The 21,248-nt window shown below is 29.9% G+C and overlaps 1 protein-coding gene across 36 annotated transcripts in view; it reads left to right on the top strand.

Moving 5' to 3' along the window:
• The window catches only part of LOC141452757 (uncharacterized), a 119,738-nt gene that overhangs the window by 26,940 nt on the left and 71,550 nt on the right, over positions 1–21,248 (top strand). For 35 of the 36 annotated variants that reach the window (XR_012457580.1, XR_012457577.1, XR_012457572.1 and 32 more), the window contains 5 exons: positions 1,361–1,507; positions 5,727–5,918; positions 10,218–10,302; positions 10,416–10,476; positions 10,614–10,759. The gene's annotated coding sequence lies outside the window, so the exon portion shown is untranslated. Of the gene's footprint in view, positions 1–1,360; positions 1,508–5,726; positions 5,919–10,217; positions 10,303–10,415; positions 10,477–10,613; positions 10,760–18,881; positions 19,769–21,248 lie in introns of those variants that run through there. The other variant, XR_012457600.1, reaches the window with a different exon arrangement.

Below are 21,248 nucleotides of genomic sequence, written 5' to 3'. Positions count from 1 at the left end.
TAGAGTTGTTTCAATTATTAATCATTACGTTAATCATTTCTCGCAATTTATGCATTCACTTCTCTCTTTCTCAAATACACTAATTTGTGTATTTTGAATTAGATTTTGTAGTTGAAAATTGAGCATGGTGGATGAGGTGCTAAAAATCGTAAAGTTTTTTAAATTTTATTTTGCTTCATGGAGTAAATGAACAATACCTATTTTAAATTTAAATTTTTTATTTATTTCTAAATCTCCCTTGACTTTTAAGAGCAAACGTTACCGAGAGAAGATATAGGAATTGGAAATGACCAAAGGAGGTCGGAATTTCAGCCAATATTCAATTAACTCACCACTAACCGCTTTAAATGCTAACCTCAATAATATCTTTCTGTTAATGGAATGTTAACACTAATAGAAAATCCTAATGTAAGATTTTAAATAATTAATCAACATTGATTGAATTTATCAGAATTTCTGTAAATCTGAAAAATTATTTTACAAAATGCGCAAGAGCTAGGTTGTCCGTAAAAATTATTGTACGAAAACAATTGATGGCACTTCAAGTGAGTTTACTTAAAATTTACATTAAAAGATTTCACGGGTTACCATTTTTATCTAAATGAGTCAATATTACGATACATTGGCCTTGGGATACTGAAAAAATTGCATTCAATTGATGGTGATTATGCATTTGTTGGCATTGCTAAGACGATTACTATTTCAAAATATTTCTAAATTTCATCTGCGTTAAAAAATTATCATTATTTTTTTAATAGTTTAAACATTTATTAATTATATTATACACTTCTGCAACACCATAATGATGAAATCAAAATAATAATCACAAACTATTATCACGAATATATAATCCTGCCTCACATAAGAAATACTAGTGTAGGTAAAGTTAGTTTAAATGACTTTTGTGCAGGAAGGTATTTATCATGGTCTCCAGGAGGTGTAGATAACGTTTTTTGGTTGAAATGAAACTGGAGCCGGGTCATAGTTTTTTGTTATCAAAATATACGCAGGTGTATTTCGTTTTTGTATCTACGTAGATATATATTTTTCGGAAACACTTGTCCTTTTTTTTTATTTTAATTACTTTCTTCTTTTTTTTCGCTTAAATTAAAAACCCCATTTTTCATTCTGATGGTGAGTGCATAAGGTAGAGAGGGGAATAAATGCGAAAGTGCAGATAACTTCAGTTAATTAAGAGCAGAGTGGATGTGAAAATAAAGGAATTAAAAGGAAACATTCAAATAAATTTTTACGCGTTTCTTGCTTTTCAAAAAATAAAAATTAAAGTCAGTAAATTTTCGTATAATGATAAAAATGTTCATTCTATCCTGCATAATGTTACGTTTTGTTTTTTTTCTAGTGTCAAGCAAACATACGCCCTAATTACTTTTTGAACAACGGATTATAGAATTCTGCCGAGTTAAGAAAACTGAGGGGAGTATTTTATTGTGCACAGAGAAATACAGCACAATCATTAAGAATGTACAACTCTTTGGAATTAATTTGGGTAAGTCATTTTATAGTAAAAAATATAAATCCTACTTTGATCAGTTACTGAACTACAATAGATTGATTCATTTTTAGCATTTATATCTACTTATAAATAAATAACAAAATAAAAACAGTTACTATTATTTAATAATTAAACAAATAGTCATCTCCAAACAATAATTTAGTATCAGTGAAGAACTTGGTGAAAAATGGTGTGCTTCAATGCAGCTGAATATGCTAATATTTAGCATATTTATGGTTTATGCAACGGATTAAACCAGTTGCTTTTAGTGATAGGAACATCCTAGCCCGAACCTGGCCCGTGATTTTGCTACCTTTATTACTTTTCTGTGTATTACGTCTTGTCTCTTTAAGCCTCTCGAATGAACGGTCGAATACACCCTCTGGAAAGATTTAACACCAGACGGAAGTCCCCTTTTAATATTCCTTTATTGCATCGCAAAAAAGAAAAAAAAAAGAAAAAGAAAACAAAACAAATGAACACAATATCAGCATATCAAGTGGTAAATAAGTTAAAATATAAAAGCTGAGAAGACTTGTAAATTCAGAGGTGTTTTTATATGAGTTTACTTACTATGTACGAAATTTGACAGCATGGCGAACGACGGAAAACTGACCCTATTGCTAGTCTTTCTTTATTTTTTACCTGCAGTTTGGGTAGGCAGTATCCTAGCAGCTTGGGGTAAAACAGAAGACCCTTTTTGACGTCACCTTCTGTCTCTTTTTCTTTAAATCTGCCTAAATGTCTTTTTCTATATATTTACAAAACAATATTTTGTATATCACTTTTGACATAAATTCTGTAATTATTTATAAATTAATTACTTTGGGCAGTTCAGAGGGATAATTGGAGGAAACTCAGTAGTTAAGAGATTCTTAGGTGGAGCACAGCTAAAAAAAGGATGGGAACCACTGGTCTAAGATCTATGAGCATTATTCATGGTTTTCCAAGTTTTAGATCATTAGCATCATTGAATGAAATAAGATACAGGGAAGTGCCTGCGCTCAAAAACATCAAACTGAAGGTTTTATATTAAAATTGTTTCTCTAAGATTATCATTTTTCTTCATAGACCATTAAGAGGAGTTTTTTATAATTGATGACAAACTATTTTATTTCTGGCTGTTTTCTGTTCAAAATATAGACGCAAACAATATGCTTCATCACGTTGTAAGCTAAATGGAAGTTTTATTTTTCATCTGATGTATAGTTTGCAACGGTAACTAGATATTCAACAGTAAATATTTATGCCTCATCTTGACATCTATATATACATTAATATCTTCCAAACTAGCCATATCCCAGAATGCTATCTACTTTTAACAACCTCCCCATACTTTATTTACTGTCACTCTGTAACTACAATAACATTTTAACTATCTTTAAATTAATTACCATTACTAATAAAAGCAAGCAAGAATTATTGCTTTTATAATTTAATACTACCAGTAAAGTTAAGTTGTAACATTTATCGTGACATTTTCCGTTGTGATTTACTGCTTATCCTAATTAATTCTTGTTATTTATTACAACCTTGCTGGATATGTTAGCCCTTGTAATGGCAGCAAAACCACAGGAAAAGTAAAGTTCGAAATAGGAATTCAGAACTTGAAAATAATTTAAAACTGACGTTTGAAGGAGTTGTACGTATGTATAAATCTTGATAAAATAAATGAAATTGTGCGTGAGTAGTCCTGTGGAAGGCTGCAATAATATATCTATTATATAAAAATGCTCAGCTAATGCCATACGTGATGTTGCTATGGTTATAGTTTTCAGCGGACACTGCACAGATGTTTACAAATGTTTGAGACCAATGTGGCGAAAACACGGGGTAAATAGGGTGCATAAAAGCATACTTTTCTGCTCGCTTACAATTTATAATTTTATATCTCTATTATTTTTCTTACTCAAATCATAAACAAATTCTGTTAGTGAAGCTTTATTTTTCACATTGTATTATTAGTTGTATTGTATTTTACATTGTAAGATTATTTTTATTTTTTATTTTCTCTCAATATCAGGAAAGAAAATTATTGCTATGGAGTCAACATTTTGAATCTGATTTTTCATAGGAATACATTTTTTGAAGTCTCTTGAACACGAATAAATGTTTTTAGCTCATGGTCTGTGTGGCTAATAAAGTTATAAACAAAATAAAAATGAAAAGGCGTACTAAATTCAACCTCAATATTTCGTTTTGGTACCTTTTTGTATGAAAGGTTTTCCCTGGAAAATTGTTTTTTGAGGGGTTCTTAGAGATGCAAAGCTTTTGAACATCCCTCTAATGTACCACATCAGTTCAAACTATAGTTACGTCGTCTTATACGAGTATATATATAATACATAATTAATTGTACATACATAATTAGAACTCATTACATTTTATAAAAATTATAAATTACTAATAAGTTCAAATTTTTAAGCCATTTTGCTAATTCGCGCTTACAATTGGACTAAACGTTCTTAAAGATATTTACATATTTTTTATCGTTGATTTTACAATGGTGACTTAGATGCCTGAAAATTTAAGTAGTACATTTGGAAGAAGAAAATTACCAGAACCCTCCTACGATATGTCCTGAATAGTGTGCTCAATGGAAAATGAAGCTTTATTAAGTAAGTACATGCAGCAAGGAAAACTAAATCAGATAGCAGCAATCAAAGATGCTGTAAATGCCACCCTTAAGAGCCGTATGCGGGTACCTTAAATAAACACAACTCCATTAAGATGTAGAAAAAACCTTAGTATAGCCAAATGGAATGTTTGGAGTGTTGATCTTTTTTTTTTTTTAATTTACCGAGAATTAATTTACTGAGTTTTGATTTATTGAGTATTTTTTGTACTGAAATGTATTGAGTATTTCTATTGAGCACTATGTATTTCATGTATTGATGTGTTGATGAGAAGTAGATTGATGTTATTGAAGATTGATTAGTAGTAGACCACTTTACTTTTTCTTAACTATAATTTTGAGGTTTCATGAGAAAGAAATTGAAATTGATTGATTCATTTGAGGTTTCACAAACTAATCAGTTTGTGGGTTACCACTATAACACACACACAACACAAATTGAAAGTAGCAGCAAGTTCAAATTTGTTGTTACTGTTGGTGTCGGTAATCCCCATTATTAAGTCTTTTCAGTTTTTATGGTTTTGATGATATTCTTTGAACTGTTTTACACACCATTATTTTTATAATAAACATTTTTTAGAGTAAACTTGATTTAAGCGAAGGTTTTAAGAAGGGTAGAAGTTGAGTTTTTTTTACAAAATATCATATGCCGAATTGAAATATATCAATGAACTCAAAGATAGTATATAAAGATCAGCTTTTCCAAATTTTCTGTAATTTTCTAGATAACACTGAAACCAATTGTCTTTTCAAGTTTCAATTAAGCAAACAGTGTGAGTGTTCACACAAGCTATTTTTTATTCTGTTTTTTGCTTTTAATGATTTTATTCCTACTTTTTTATTCACTGAGAGTAATTTCTGTTCTAAAATTAACAATTTGAATGAATGTAGTGCTGTTGAAGAATCAAAAAGACCCATTAATGGTGTGCTAGTTTATTGATTTGGTCTAGAGAAATATCTACATGGTAAATCTAATTCTGACAGCGTTGACAAATTCAATTACCACTCTAAACGATGTCCAATGTTACATTGCTGAATAGTTCGCATTAATTTCCAGTGGCCTTTACATTTGAAATGTTTTAGCCAAGCAGAACTTTATAATTAATTACACCGTAAATTTTGCCAAACTATTTTTTATTTTTTTCTCTCAATGCTCTTCTGAATTAAAATTTATTCCATTTTCCCCTGTTCATTTTGTTTCTTTTTCCTTAGCTGTGGAGTTTTCAGTTATTGGTAAGTGGAGAACAACTCAGTGGTTTCAATTAGTTGATTTAATAACTTAGTTTCGAAGGAAAGCATTTTTCAGATTAAATATCTATTTGTGGTTGGCAGAGAACTGCAGAATTAAAGCGCTTATTTTTAACAATATCTGTTGGGTCAATATTTTACATTAAATTAAATAATATTTTATTTAAAGTGTTTTACATAGAGTAGAGTACATAAAGTATTTTAAAATTGGCCTTTATTATTTTAAATTAATGATAATTATGTTTGAAGTGAATAACGGCTAATTAATAAAATTTATTTTAGGGTAGACTTCCTATCGATAATCAATTTTTGTATTCTTTTTTGTTTTAGACTAGATTTTGCAGTGTGCATTAGAATATTTACTAAAAAGAAGCTAGTTCAGTTCTATTGGGAACCATGAAATACCGTTTTGGCAATGGAATCAAAAATGTTTTTGAAACATCCTCGGATTCTTTTTTGGAAAAAGAAGAAATACAGAAGAATGTGGTTGATAAAATTCAAAAACAGTTCAACAAATACTAGGCAAGTGTACTTTAAATTTATGTGAAGAGTTAAGGTCAAAATTAATGAGTGTAAGTGAAGATAAGTGCCCTTGCATACTAGAATAGCGTAAAGGTCTTAAGGTTTAATGGCTTATTTGGTTTATGTGGTAATCTTAACCGCAAGAATTTTGGTGTAGATCGACCGCTAACCGTCAGAAAGACATTTCACAATTAAGAAATATTAAAATAATGGAATAGTGATATAGAGAAACATTGGAGGAACAATTTCACGTGTAGCGAATTTAGTCGAGATAAACCTTTAAGAAAATGTAATAAAATGAAAATTTTCAGAATAAATTTCGCAAATTTTAAATGAAGATTGTGGTAAAGCTTAAAATAGATCTAGTAAATCACCTCATCAGAACTAAGGAGATATTTCACCTCCTTGGGCACTAAATTATCCCAGTTGCTGCAGCATCTGTCTACCATTTTCTATTCACTGAATGAGCGCTGGAGAAATGAGAAATGTTACACATCTGAGACTGACAGATGGAACATGAAATCTCAGTCATCTAACATAAAATGCATTAGATAAGATTATAGCTTAATAGACTTCCTCATTTAATATCTTGAAAACAAAACGCAAATCATACCTCCGACGCCTATTCTCGAGTGAAGCGAAATTTTCGCCGTCGTCATTGCACTGCCTTGACTATTTGAGAAAGTGGACCAATTTCTTTTACATCTTTTCTAGCCGCGGTATTTCGCCTGTTTTAAAAAATCAAGGTATATCGTGCGAACCCTCAACCTCTCTTCTTTCAAATAAAAACTTGTTAACGGAAAAAGCGGAAAGCAAACAATCCCACGATTAAGCAAAATTATCGATAGAGTTTTGAATACAACTTTTTAGATGTATGGGTTGCATTTTGATGCTATTTCCATCTGAAAGGGAAAACTCTCTCCTTAAAGGCTGTTTAAATATTAGACTTTGAGGACGACATAGTGATTATCGACTCATGTAGATGAAGATGGGAGGAATTATTATAAGGGCCAGGTTCTGCCTTGATGTTCATATCACTAATCTGTTCAATAATTTTTTCAGCTGATCCTTTAAAAAAAATAGTAAACGTTTATGATATTATTGGGAATGACCAGTTCGGCCGAACCGCTTACAGGAAGAGTACAAACTGAATGAATTGATGCAAACCTATTAGCTGTGTAGCAGGATCTGTAATGGTTTCCATCATTAATAACCACGTTACAGGGTGGACTTTTCCATTTATCTCATAAAGCTCCAGAAAAGACCAGAAGTATTTAGCAAAAACCGTCCCATTCCATTAAGAAATGTTTTGTATTCCTCTTTGATAAAGTAAGACCTACAGTCCTTCCCTTATTTTGCTATATTCTGAGTACTCTTCTCACAGAAAGAATATATTTCATTTTCTGTGCAGCAGCTTTTTTTTGCGTGTAAGTTTTATGCATTTCATGCTGAACCATATTAGGAATCTAACTAACTGATCTTCTTTGAGGCACGGAAATATCAATATCTGGATCAATTTCATAAAATACTTTAATATTGCTGTTATTCTGATGAGTAAGAGATTCCAGTGCCTACCAAAAGAAACCGATTAATACCATCTTAATCAGAGTGTTGTTAGTTTTTAAGAATTGATAAGCAATTATGCTTAGACAAATGAGCTACCTGAAATATAATATTTGTATTTAAAAGAAAATGATGCTTATTAACTACTAAAGAGTTCCCAGGATCTCATCATTCAGCCCAGCTTCATTTTAAAAGAAAACAAGATCTAAAAGAACAACGTTCTGATTTTCAATGGTGTTTCTTTGATAAAAGAACAATAACTGGCTGCCTTTGCAAACAGATTTAATAAGTTCACTTCATTGTGATTATTATTATTAAAAGGAGCACCATTGTAATAATGCTTGTATTCTGTATGATCAGGAGAAATTACTAAGAAGGAAAGCGACTGACAAATTACTGGTCCTTTGAAAACGTGCAGTACAAACAAGAGAGAGAGGAGAATTGGGAAAAATGTAGACAACATCAATAACATTTCTTCCCTCAGCGGACTCAACAGAAATCCATAATTCTTCAAACTGATCCGCTATTGTAGAGACCTAGAGAACTATGCTCTGTCCAACGGCTATAAGTACGCTAGCTCCACTCTGTTCACCAGCATGTTGTAAACGGGATCATTTCTACAGTTATAAAGATTTATAGGTTTCTCTCTAAGCACCATTTTCAGATGTCTTCATAACCACCTCTATAAAATTATATGAATCCAAAATATGTGGTTAAAATTCGAAGACTGAAGAAAATACTAGGAATGGAAATGTAAATCTTTAGAATGTTTTGTTGTAGTTTTGTATTTTTTTTGGAGGTAGGGGATCGGCGGTAATTTTTGTTAGAGAAATAGACATCTTTGGAAAAATCTTAGCCTAACGTCGTTAACAATACTTCAGCCTCAGACTCTCTTATAATCACTGCAGAATTAGTAGCTGTAAGTAAAACTGTTTTGAGTTTAGCGAACCTTCCTGTAAATTGTAGCTCTTTATCAATCATTTATACTCACACATTAGGTACTTTGAAGTCCCTATACTCTTTGAATAAAATATAATGTCATACATAGAGCTACAACAAATATTTTAGGCCGGAGAGGATTTGGCTGTAACCATTCCTTCTCCATTCTGTCGGTTTCATGCACCGTTGACTTCGAAAAAGGACAAATACTTAGGGGTGATTTTTTTTTTTTAATGTAAAATTTGTTTATTAACTCGTTTTAAAAATAATTGTCCTCTTCAGTTAAACAAAATATCCTTACATTTATTCATAAATGGACAGAACATGCTCTTAGTATTAATGAGAAGGCTGCAAATTTAAAAAAAGAAAAATTAAAACACATTATCATCCTAATATTATAATTGTAATTTTAGCATCTTGTTATAACATTAATCAATATGGTTGAATCATAAAAAGACACTCTTTAACTACCATAAATTACATTTATAACACATTCGAGTGGTTGTTTACATTTCATATTCCTGGGTATGTTATTAAAGTTGTAAAGAACAGCCATAACTTTCATAAAACAGGGTTACATTCCATAAAAAAAAGGGTCTAACTTACTTTGTCCTTTAATAAATTAATAAAGTGGCAATAAAAACAATACGCAGTTATTTGGGTCTTATATTCACTTCCGACTATCGCCTTCAATTTCGTATAAAAGGGAAATAAAAAAAAGCTATATTGTTTTATCCGCTTAAATATCAAATATTATAGAATTACTCAACATTTAGCAGTACGTGTAGCGAATAAGCTTCAGAGAGATTAGAGATTCCCATCTTTCTTTGCATATCAAAATCCGTTAATCTTCCGCTACCTTTTCCGAACTATTCCTGTCGATCCTCCTAGATGGCTTAACCGCCAATGGCCTCGTGATTCGCTCTAGTGAATACATCTGTTTAAATTTCTTCAAGTGGGGTGCTAACACTGATAGTTTCTTTCCTAATATTAATTATTAATATTGTACAAAACAGCTGCTTTATGAATGGTGAAATTTTGCCGTTACAATAATCAAGTACAATAAATAAATTTTTAAAAAACTTTCGTCATTATCGCAACCGGTCTCCAATATCAAGTCCTACTAGTAGCTTCCTTTGAAAATTAATAACAATTGAATAAACATTGGCAGGTTTCAGAGTTATAACTCACACATCACCGACTCAACGCTACTGGGTAAATGGGTAATAATTAATTTATAGATAAAACGGTAAATGAAATGAATATATATTTAATTAAATTGTATATACGCTCCAGTTGCATAACTAATGAATAGAAAACAAATACTTCACTGCTCGAGATGGATAATAGATTGTGAAGTTAATTAGATGTGACAAAGTAAATTTACTATTTCGAGATGATTTTACAAAAAACCAAAAAATAAAATAAAAATAAAAATGCTTTCTTTAAATACTGATTTAAAAAATTAACCGGTGGGTAAATAAAATCTCATTGTCATTTTTTTTTTTGGTATTCAGAATGTTTAGGTGACTATTCACTAAAACATAACACACGGACACTTTCGGAAGCTCGGTGGGTAAATAGATTATTAAATATATGTCCATTCTAAAATAAAATAAGTTTAAATATTACAAAAAAAAAAAAATTACAATTAATTTTGCAAATTTAATATTATACTTTCTGTTTTCTCTTTAGCGTAGCCACAGTTTAATTGCATGCAATCCAAAGTAATATTATTTATTAATAATAACTATGTGATTAATACAAATTATAATTAAAATAGTATTTATGTAACAGGAATGTTGCAACGCACCTGGTAGCGGCTTTTTGGGGTGACCGCATCCACTGACCGCTCACAACTGTTACACGTATTGCGTATTAGGTATAATTTATACAAATTATAAAGTGTTTTAAAAAATTATTATTAATTAAAAAAACAAACTTTATAAATTGAAATATGAAATTTACTAAAAGCAAGTATTCCATTTGTTACAGATTTCCGAATATCAGGGGTCACGAAAACACACCGATATCGGTTGATTATCTCATTCCAAAAGTAAGTAAAAAAAGTAAAACCACAAATTGTTTGTGAGTAAATGTTTATATATAACATCATTCTGTGTTGGCCAGTTAACTCAAAATCGGCCAGTCACTGGTAGTTCTGTTTAAAAAATTATGTTTTTTATATTTCAGAAAACCGGATAAACTGTGAAGAAAAGCAGTAAATGGATTTCTTGTAAATAATTCATACCAGTTTTTAGCAAATAGCGAATGATTGTATTCAGAAATGTTCAAGAATGGAGATCTCTTGGAAAACGGAGGAGTTAAAGAGATATGTGGTAATGTATTACATATATATATATATATATATATATATATATATATCTTTTGTGTAAAAAAATATGTTGATAATGGTGAATTACGTCATCCCTTAAGAATAGAATGTTTCCAGTGCCTGATTCAGTATGTACCTATTTATAATACAAAACATAAATGTATCCTAGTTTGATGTGTATGAGAATCCTCTCGTGGATTCTGTTAGGAAAAGTAAAGCTCTGCCTTTCTCTAAACGTTTGATACAAGTTTCAGCAATAATTTTCATCCTTGAAAGAATTCTAATTCAACATTTTGTCCGATAGCGTACTTCTCGCAGCTATATAAAAGTAATAAACTAATTTTCTACTTATATGAACTAACTATCGAATTGGAAAAAAATAACTTTTAAAATGTTTTGGAGTTATAATTAAATTGTAACAGAAAGATAAGATTTGTGAATTCGTAATGTTTGTATTTTAAATAATTATTTTACTCTAGGGAAATATTGATTGTGTGTGTGTGTGTATCTCGTGAGGTTACAACATTTCTTGCCTTCGGTTCATGTAGCAATAATCCGCACTTTCCGCACTAGTCACATAAATACTATTCAACATTATGTGTGCAGTATTTCACACCTTTAATAGGAAAACTCCTATATAGAGCCTTTATTCTGCTGTACAGTAAAACATACACTTTGATATGTTTTACAAAAAAAATATAAAAAAATTACAATAACGATAATAATAAATTAATAATTTTAAACTTTTAACCGCTAGCGAATGAAGGAGTATCTAGTGAACACTGCTTTCAATTTCTGTTTTATGTTCTACTCTGTATGTGTTTAATTAATATGTTTTACTTGTAGATTAATCACACAAGCAAATTACATAAATTAATATACAGGGTGACCAAAGTTATATGCTCCACCCACTTTTTTTTTTAACGGCGGGAAATTTCGAAAAAATAAAAAACACGTATTTAATCATTTTTAGTCTAGTTTATTTTCAGTGATTGACCCATTTTTTTAAACCCTTGTATCTCGAGATACAGCATCCAACTTTTGTTTTTCAAAAGGAACGTTATATTTTTGTTGCCTATTTTTATAGTATTTGAGCTCCTAAAGAAAACAAAAAAAAATTTTTTTGAAATCGGTTATGTTTTTCAAAAGTTATGGTAATTTAAAATATGAAAAACAAATCTCAGTTTACTGTCAAAATTACGTTATTTTTTTTCAAAGAATCTGCTCAAACTGGGCACAATCAACGGCTAGGCAAGCCAAAACTCTGGACTCCCATGCTTTGCTTGTAGCAGCACTTATGGTGGCGAAGTCAAGATCTAGGCAGGCTAGAGTTATTTGTACCTCTTTCTGTAAAATGTGATTCAAATATTTAGCACGTGTCTGGTTGGCTACAGAGAAATGAAATTCAAATATTAATGCGGTAAACGTTTCGTAAAAAGAAATAATGGACGTCTTAAAGAGAAAATGATAAAGGAATAAAGAAGCACAAATTGTATGGCAAGCCTCAGTGACTCGAGACAAGGTTAAAAAAAAAAAAAAAAAAAAAAAAATTAACCTCTTTTAATTTACAATAATTTCATATTGGTTTTTATTTCAAAATTAAAATTATTTCAAAGAGAGAAAATAATGTAATACAATTCAATTGCCTTAGATGAATTTTGTTTTTTCTGTTGGTTGGATTAAAGTTCACCATGAGTTTTATCAAGGACAGTCTTATCAATCAGGCAATAAAGAGCTGACAGAGCCGAATGATTTCTGTTATTTCACGCTTGCCCTCTTTTCAACTTAATTGCCCTTCAATAAATAAACTAGAATCAACAGCCATCATTAAGAGAATTAACTAGAAAAAAAAGTGGTTTTTCATTATGCGCCTGTGGGCTTGTTTTTCTTTCATTAATTCTTTTTTTATTCAATATCATTAAAACATGAAAAATACTTTTTTAAATTGTTGCCATGTCAATTACACTCAAGGAACTGTTTAAAATAACTAATTTAATGATTAAAGCATATCAAGTTACAAATTTAAAATACAGACTAGATAACAATTGTCAATGAGTAATTGGCAAAGAAACGGTTGAAAACAGACTCATCTGTCTACTTTCGAAATCCAATATTTATATGAAAGATGATTTATTGCTTAATGGTTGTTCCAAAAAAGCTAAGGTTATTATAAATCCAAAAGACCTACCCGCTGCATACCGATCGCCGTTTAACATTTGTAGTTTTGAATTCTCAGCTTTTTCGTCTGATTCTGTTGTCATTAGAATTTCAAAGAAGCGTGGCAAACAAACACAAAGCCCACAATTAGGTTTATATATAAATATGTCTGAATGCGAAAAAAAAAAATCTTGTGTTCTTTTTTAATAATGTGTTGGTGCACATTTCACAATTCAATTTTGCTTTAGCCTTATTCAAGCTTTAAATTTAAAACTCAGTAAAAGCCTTTTTAAAGACCTCTCTTTAGTTTAAAGTTCAAAAATATTGAATTTAGCTTCTCCTGTCCATTGATTTATAGATCATGCTAATTCTAATAGTATATTGATGTTATAATGTTTTTAAAGAAATTACAAAGAATAGATAAAGCACTAATTGTGGGCCTCAGTCGTCATTCAGCAAAAAAGGAGGGTTATGGGGAAATTGGACAAATTGGACTCATGGTTTTTTTCTATCTCATTTGTAAATTTGAATTTAATAAAGAAATAGATTCAGCTTAAAGTCAGATTAAGATCTTTTCAAAACTGTCACCTTAATGAAGTGATATTTAGCCCTAGTCAAATTTGACCGAAATCTAAATGGGTCCTAAGGTTTAATTCTTAACTAAATACCAAGTTTAAAATTTCATCATGTTCATTTAGAGAGTTAACTAACTGTTTAAACCTTCTCCGTAAACATAAAAGATATTCTTCAGTTCTCAGATGTCTTAGGAATATCTAATATCTGGGGAAACAATCAATTTTTCAGGCAAAATTTTCAAGTAAGATAGGTACCGAAGATACTTTAGGTACTTGTTTCAGCATTTCCTAATAGTAATAAAAAAAGGCTTAAGGCGGGTAACTAAATGTTGACTTGGTCTTCATTAGCTTTCTTTATTTGAAAAAGTGTTCAGTCTATTTATTGTTATGTCTACACTTCGTGAAATTTATTCATTTCTTCACAAATTAGTAATTGTTATGGGAAGCCGTTTATAGTAACATAAAAACGTTAGCGTTAAGTAGTTCCTGCAATAATCAAACCAAAAGTTTATCACTTTTCAAAGAAAGAGTTAAGCTTTCACAAATATACACACAATCAAAATACATTCAAAACCTTGATGAAGTAAATAAATTACACGAAATATTGTCTTAAAAAAAGTTGATTGATCTCTTCCTACGAAAATAAGCTCAAAAGAAATGTATTTACAAAATAATAAAGTTTCATTAAACTAAAGTGCTCTGGCCACTTTATTCAGATTATAAATGAAAATGAACTTCAACAACAATGAAAATGACAACAGTGGCTTTTACATATACTATAGTGACTATTATGGTGCTTAATTAATTGTGAATAAATTTAACTAAATCATCAAAAGGAGGGTCAGTAAAACGACGGATTAGGTATGGGTATGTTTGTCTATTAACATTAAAATGAAGTGAGATTAAACGGGAGTTGATGCCCTCTTGAATCTCTCAGAATTAATAAGATAAGAAATGCAAAGGCACGTATTCAATGCAAAACAGGGTTTTCAATATAGTGCTATCCGGCGCTTGAATCTAACTATAGGGTGTCTGTGGAAGGGTAGCTCGCTCATTCAAGGAATCCTTGGGAATTAGCAAAGACAGGGTTCTCACTTTAGAAACTCTCCACTTGTAAACTAGGTGGCCCAGTTTGAAATAATAGTTCAATTCAAAATAAAGTCTTAAGTAATGGCTTAACACTGTCTTGTCTCTGTTCTAGATGCGGGTTATCTAGGGGTCATAGTTTCTGGACCCTCATTATTAAATGTACATATAAGAAAATTGTCTCATATAAATATTTCACGAAGTTTATTCTCTTTACATAAAAGTGCAGCCACTTAGCTGACAATTTAGAAGTATCAATAAATTTTTGCTGTTAATTTAGTCAAAGGATGAAGTATAAAAAGAATAAGTCTACTTCTTAGTTTACGCAGCTATTCTTTAGTTTAATTTTTTTTTTTATACAGATTTCATCTGCTAGTTTCGATACTTTTTGTCTCCTTTTCATAGTTTCAGTACTTAATTTGGGATTTGTTATTTACTGTATAATGGATATAGTTTATTTTATATAAATGTATTGATAAAATTATTAAAAATCTTCAAAAAATACATAAATAATAATAATTAAAATTTTAAATCAATAAAAGTCATTAAATTTTTACTTTACTTTACTGAATAAGTAAGAGTGGTGTTCTAACCTGCAGATTTTGATGTAATGCATGGTTGATACTGTATTATGTTAGTAAGGATTGAATATGACTCAAAAGTTTCGAATTTGAAGAAAATTTGGGAATTAAAACTTTTGAGACTAGTAGCAAAAGAGTCATGTTGGGGTTCAAATCACATTTTTTTCTATTCACTGCCTAATATCATTTAAGAACTTGTGAATGGGTGGTTGCTAGTAAAAGAAACAATTTTTTTAAATAATTTTTATCCCAATTTTATTTGTACGAAGTGGGTATAAAAGAGAAATTTTTACATCTGTATAAAAACTAACAAAAGAATAAATAAATAAAAACAAACGAATGGCTGGGTTAAATATCGAAGTAGACTAAATTTAATTTATTGAATCCTTTAACAATTATTCATTCTCTTTTGTCCGAAACAAGGCCACATTATTGAAATTTTTCAAAATGTAAATTTAATTAGCATTTTCTCTTTAATTATATTTTATTAAATTTGCTCGTTGCAATTCAACATGACTGATCGTGAATAGTATAGGAGAACAAAAAAGTAAATATTTAATTTTTATTAAATCCGAATGTGTAGCCAATCTCATTTAATTAATTTGCTAATTAATTTAATAAATACGTCTGAGTATTTTTATAATGTTCTACACGCCAAAGCAAAGTACGTTCTTAATACAATTAACTATCTTATCTTGTATTTCTTTTAAGAAAGTTCCGGTAAATAGTAACTTAGTTAGAAAAGCAAGTCAGTCTGAAATGTTCATATTATAAAGCTCTTTATTTAAAGGAAAATTAGTTCGTTTAGTTTAACTTTGGCTTAATACTTGTATGAGTAGTATTAATTTGTGAAATTTTCGAATTTGGATTTAAAAATACGGTTTGAGGTGTAACATTATGAATTGGATTGTATAGTAATGTGTTTTACAAATTAACTCATTATTATGCCACACTCAGTCAATGAATAGACAAGACAGAAGATACGTACACTAACCCTTTAATAATGTTAAATATTACATTGTAAATTAGCCCTGAAGATGACCTAGTCCCTAGGTCGAAAGCTCGGCATAATAAAAATACACATATCATGACTGAAACTGGCAATTATTTTTTCATCTTATTGAAACTATGAATCAGTCACCAAAAATAGTGAACAGTAACTCATAATTATGATAATTATGAAACAAAGAAAATGAATAATGAGAGCTTAAACAAAGGTTAAAATTTTAAAGGTTTTTTTTTTTTAATTATCACAAAGAGTTAGAACAAGTTTCCATAAATTAATCAGAAAGAGACAAACACCAATTTTAATGATAATGAGCCAGTTTCTAAACGGTCCCCAATTAGTACGTTGATGTTTATTGTTGAACGATTTTAACTTTTAGCATTGTTATTAAATTTATTAAGTTGTTATTAATGCTAAAATTAAATTATAATTTCCAATTTTATTTAAGATTAGGGAAAGGTGGTCATTAGTGATATAAATTTTAACGAAAAATAAATGATTAATTTGGTCATGAATTATTTTTAATGTTAGTAATTAAAGTGGTTTCGCTATTTATTTTTCATTACTTGAAGATACTAACAAAAGAGGCATTAAAAGTAGTATTAAAAAAAGCGAATAAACCTTGCATTATTATCTTCTTGCCTCTCTCAACAAGGCAGGGATTAAGGGATTAATCGTCTTCATCATGATGGTTGGAGATTCTTTTTAAATTTCTTTTTATTCTTTTATCACTAATGAGATGTCATTGTATGAAATAAGGATATTAAGAATCTAATGAATGACTTTGGTGGTCTTATTGAATCCATAAGTCAGAATTAATATTAGCATAGCCAAAGTGAATTCACAGAGGCACTCATTCTCGAAAAATTGTGCTGGTAAACTGATATTCATGCACCTCAGATTTTTCGCAACTCAGGCTGGTACTCATAAGTATTACACATGTTTTAAATAATATGTAGATGAACAATTGAATCAGAAAAGTGGCACTTCTTCTTGATTGATTTTGTTCAATAAGGATCACTGTTAAGTCATCTGGTGACATCTTAACAGAACATCAAGTATGAACTATCTGCAATTTTCCGTTTTTGATTTATTTATTGTCTACTTTATAAAGAGCAAGTTATAAAGTAGACATTCATCCTCGGAGGGAGAAACGTTAATTAAATTGGTATTAATATATTTTTACTAGGCTTCTGTTTTATCTCATCTGAAACTAACTGTCCATAATCTTGATATAATACGGCAAATATAGCATTTCTTTTATTTGAAATAATTAAAAAAAGATAATAGTAAAATATTAAAAGTTACTTAAATATATTTATTTCTAAACTGTAAAAATATTTTAAGATTAACAAATTAGCAAAGTAGTGTTTCATAAATTTAAAATAAATTGAAAGGAGTTTAAATTTTCAATGATTTGTCAACTTATTGTTGTTAATTGTTGGTATAAGTGGCAAGTTGAAGGAAACTTGGTTTATTTACATAAATCATTTATCATTACAAACTGTAAGTTCTGTTTTCAAAACTTTAGACTTTGATAAACAACTCCTTTATTTATTTACATATTCAAAGCAAAACTAAAGAACGTTTCACTTGGATCCTCATTTTGTTTACTGCCTTCTTTCTACTTGAAAAATTATAATTTCTTAGGATTGTTGAAATTATTAAACTTGTCCGATCTCGTTGTGGTTGAATTTATTTTCCAAAGATTTCAGTTAGAGGGTGTAACCATCTGTTGTAGATTTATAACAGATGTTTTAGTAATTCTTACAGAGCTGTAGAAAAATAAAATTCATCTATAATAAGGACGGAGAAGTTTTATTATTTTATCAACCCTTTCTTCTGTAAAATGCAGTCCAACAAAACATAATCAATATTTAATTAAATATAGTAATCGTTTTTCTGAAGAGGTGTTCCTCCAAGTACTGCGCACTAAAGGCTAGCAGGACTTGAAAAGCTGTTCGAATGAAGGACATAATTCAAGCCGACTCTATTATATGAATAGAAAATGCAGATAAGAGTTAATTACACTGATTGCCATGGGCACTTAGTGTGAAAGGATTATATTACCTAATTATTGCAGTTAATGAAAGTAACTAGGTGTGGCAGCGTTTCATGTTACAGATGGACTCGGAATACATTGAATGCACACTTCGTTAAAACTTGAGTCATCTGGGACTCTAACTGGCACTATGTTCTTGTAACATTCATAATGAGCGTTTCCAGCTAGATTCAAAATTTCTGACTAGGCTAGTTTATTTACAATGTTGAATTTCAAAATAACATACAACTATTTCTAATAAATGCAGCCTCAATTGGATGAATTTGTTATCTATTATTATTATTAACACTCGTAATAATATATTTTATGTAATTATAGCCGAGATTAATTCTAATTATCATAATGTAAATTTCATTAGATGTAAACTTGTCTGTGGTAGGCTATTAAATCACGTTATAAGTTTCAAATTCAGTTAATGTATTTCTAATGTACTTTCGTTATTGGTTTTGTGAATAATTCGTTTTATTTTATTCATTAATTTATTATTTTTTTATATTATGTGTGCAATCAGAAAATGCGTTTCGATACTTACATAAGACTAATTGCATTAATTAGTTTTCGAGGGATAAGAAATATTTTAATCTTTATTCTTTTTTAAAATTCCCGCACCAGAATGGCGTAATTTTCAGTAATTTTAGTTGTAATTCTTATTTGTTTAGTTGTTGCGTCGAAATCCACTCACTCACTACACAAGCGGTTCGATATGATTAATACTTTTTGATTGGAAGTAAAATTATACATCTACTGATAATCTACCTCTGATGACAGATTAAGTACGAAACCGATCAGAAAACATGATTAATACGGACAGATATAATCACCAATGTCGAAAAGCCTGCTGATTCAGAAATACTCCATTTTTTTTTAAAGAATAAAGCAATATTGAAGCATTTTTCAGTTTTTAGTAAAGTATTGCAAAAGTAATTAAATTTTAACATATTGACTAAAAAAAAAATGTTTTATTCATTTTTAACATAGCTGAAAGCGCTCCAGGGACGAAGAACAGTACAGTGGTGTAATCTAGATAAGTCAGAGCATTTATGTTCAGAAGTCACATTCACATGCAGGCGGTGATCTGGAAATGGAGATAATTGCGAGTATAGATTGTATAAAAGTACAAGATGGGCTTCTTCAGTAAGATTAAGGACTGTAAATTAAAGATGATTAATATCTATCTAACTAATGACTAACATCTATGTTGTACTCCAATATATTTTACTACTCAGAAGATAGAAGGAAAATTTAAGAATTCGGATCACAGAGTAGAATAAGGTTTAACCTGCAATCATTGAGTGCGTTTCTGTAAGTAGACTAACAATAAATAAATCAAAGAAAAGTTGCATGTAAATTGTAAAATAATCTTAGGAGCTGTAATTTTTTTAAATATTTTACATTTGTTCTTGTTAAGAATTGCTTAGTGGTAGTGACTGCGATGCTCCTTAAACGAATGAACTTTCGCAAAAATCAAAACTTTGTGAATTGATGGCAAAAGATAAAGAAGTGAAAGAAAAGAAAAAAGTACTGCGAGTCATTCTTGTTGAAGGATTGAATATTGATTTAAGGATTGATTGACAGGTGGAATCAATCAAATCTCCGTAGGCCTCTTTATGTTGTTTAGTAATTGTTCATCACAGAGTATTCACTTCTTTAGTCAACATTCAACCGAAACAGTAAAGGTTAGCTAGTAACCTAGGGCTGCGTAGTATTAGAAAGATATAAGAGCATCCATTTACCCCCATGTTGACCCACCCTGGCTCACTGTCTTAATACAGTGAACATTAAGTGATTTTTTTCACCTTCACAATATAAGTTTTAGTAACAGATATTAACTTGCTGATTAGATCAAGTAATTTAATTATGACAAGGGCACGTAGATGTCGTTGGTATATTGAGTCATAATAGCTAAAATAATTATGATAGGAAGATGATGAATAAAACTGATAAGAAATTATGAATAATTTAGACTAGAGAACAATGAAACGGTGAGATTTTAGAGAAAAACGAAGGGTGAAATATGAAGCTCAAAAGGAATGCCCTAGTATAAGCACTCAATAAAGCGCTGACAGAGCTTTATTCAGCTGATAAGGGCATACACAAAAAAGACTGGTGTGAATTTCAAAAATTTGTAAGGTAGTGAGCGAGTAATGCACATTTTACCTCCAACCAAGAACTTGTTTTTTTTCACCTTTATTTTTACCAATTCTACCTAGAGAAGTAGCTTTCTAGAAATAAGCGAACTTGGCTTCTTGGAAGATTGCCTCTGAAGATTGCTTAGATTTGCTCTCAAGAGAAATTAAGTTCAGATGACTTTTATTTCTTAAACTTGTCTGTTTTTTTTTTTACCCCAAAAGAAGGATTGTGAGCGTGACAAAATTTTGGAAACAACTTTTCACAATACTCAATTAAATATAATATTCATTCTGGTTTAAGGCTACAAATAGTATTTCGCAGTTTTCACCATCATTACTTTTATTTACATTTTTTGTTTCAAATAATCAGAAGACATTTAAAATATGATCGCTATTGCTAGATAATTTTTACTCCGAGCAAATCAAAAGAAAATGTTAAAGATTGTTCGCAATTTTATAATCATACAATTATCATAATTAAAATTGTGTAATTCACTGTAAGAAAGATTAAGAAATTTTTAGGTTGTCACAGTCGTAGTTAATTAATCAGGCTTTCTTACAAATATTGCTTCCCAGTTCAGTGTTTTTTTTTGGTAGGGTAACAATTAGGTAATTATTAATTTTCATTAAATTATAAATTTATAGTATACAGGATGTCCCAAGCTATATGGATAACGACTTTTTCTCGGAAACTAAGATAGCTAGAAAAAAACTAAAAAATACGTGTTCCCTTAGTTTTTTGTTAGTAATCCAAATTTAATTTGTAAATTTTTTTCGGTGCTTCCAGAAGCGAGATACAGGCACCAACTTCATTTTTTCAAACGGGGAGGTGGTTTTTATTTCAGAAATAGATTCCTCTATTTTTTTTAAGAAAAATTTACTCGTCGGTTTTTTTCT

Source organism: Rhodnius prolixus, unplaced genomic scaffold (assembly GCF_049639745.1).
Source record: "Rhodnius prolixus isolate KJV_2025 unplaced genomic scaffold, Rpr scaffold_3, whole genome shotgun sequence".
NCBI classification, from domain to species: Eukaryota; Metazoa; Arthropoda; class Insecta; order Hemiptera; family Reduviidae; genus Rhodnius; species Rhodnius prolixus.
This window is presented reverse-complemented; position numbering and strand designations above follow the sequence as displayed.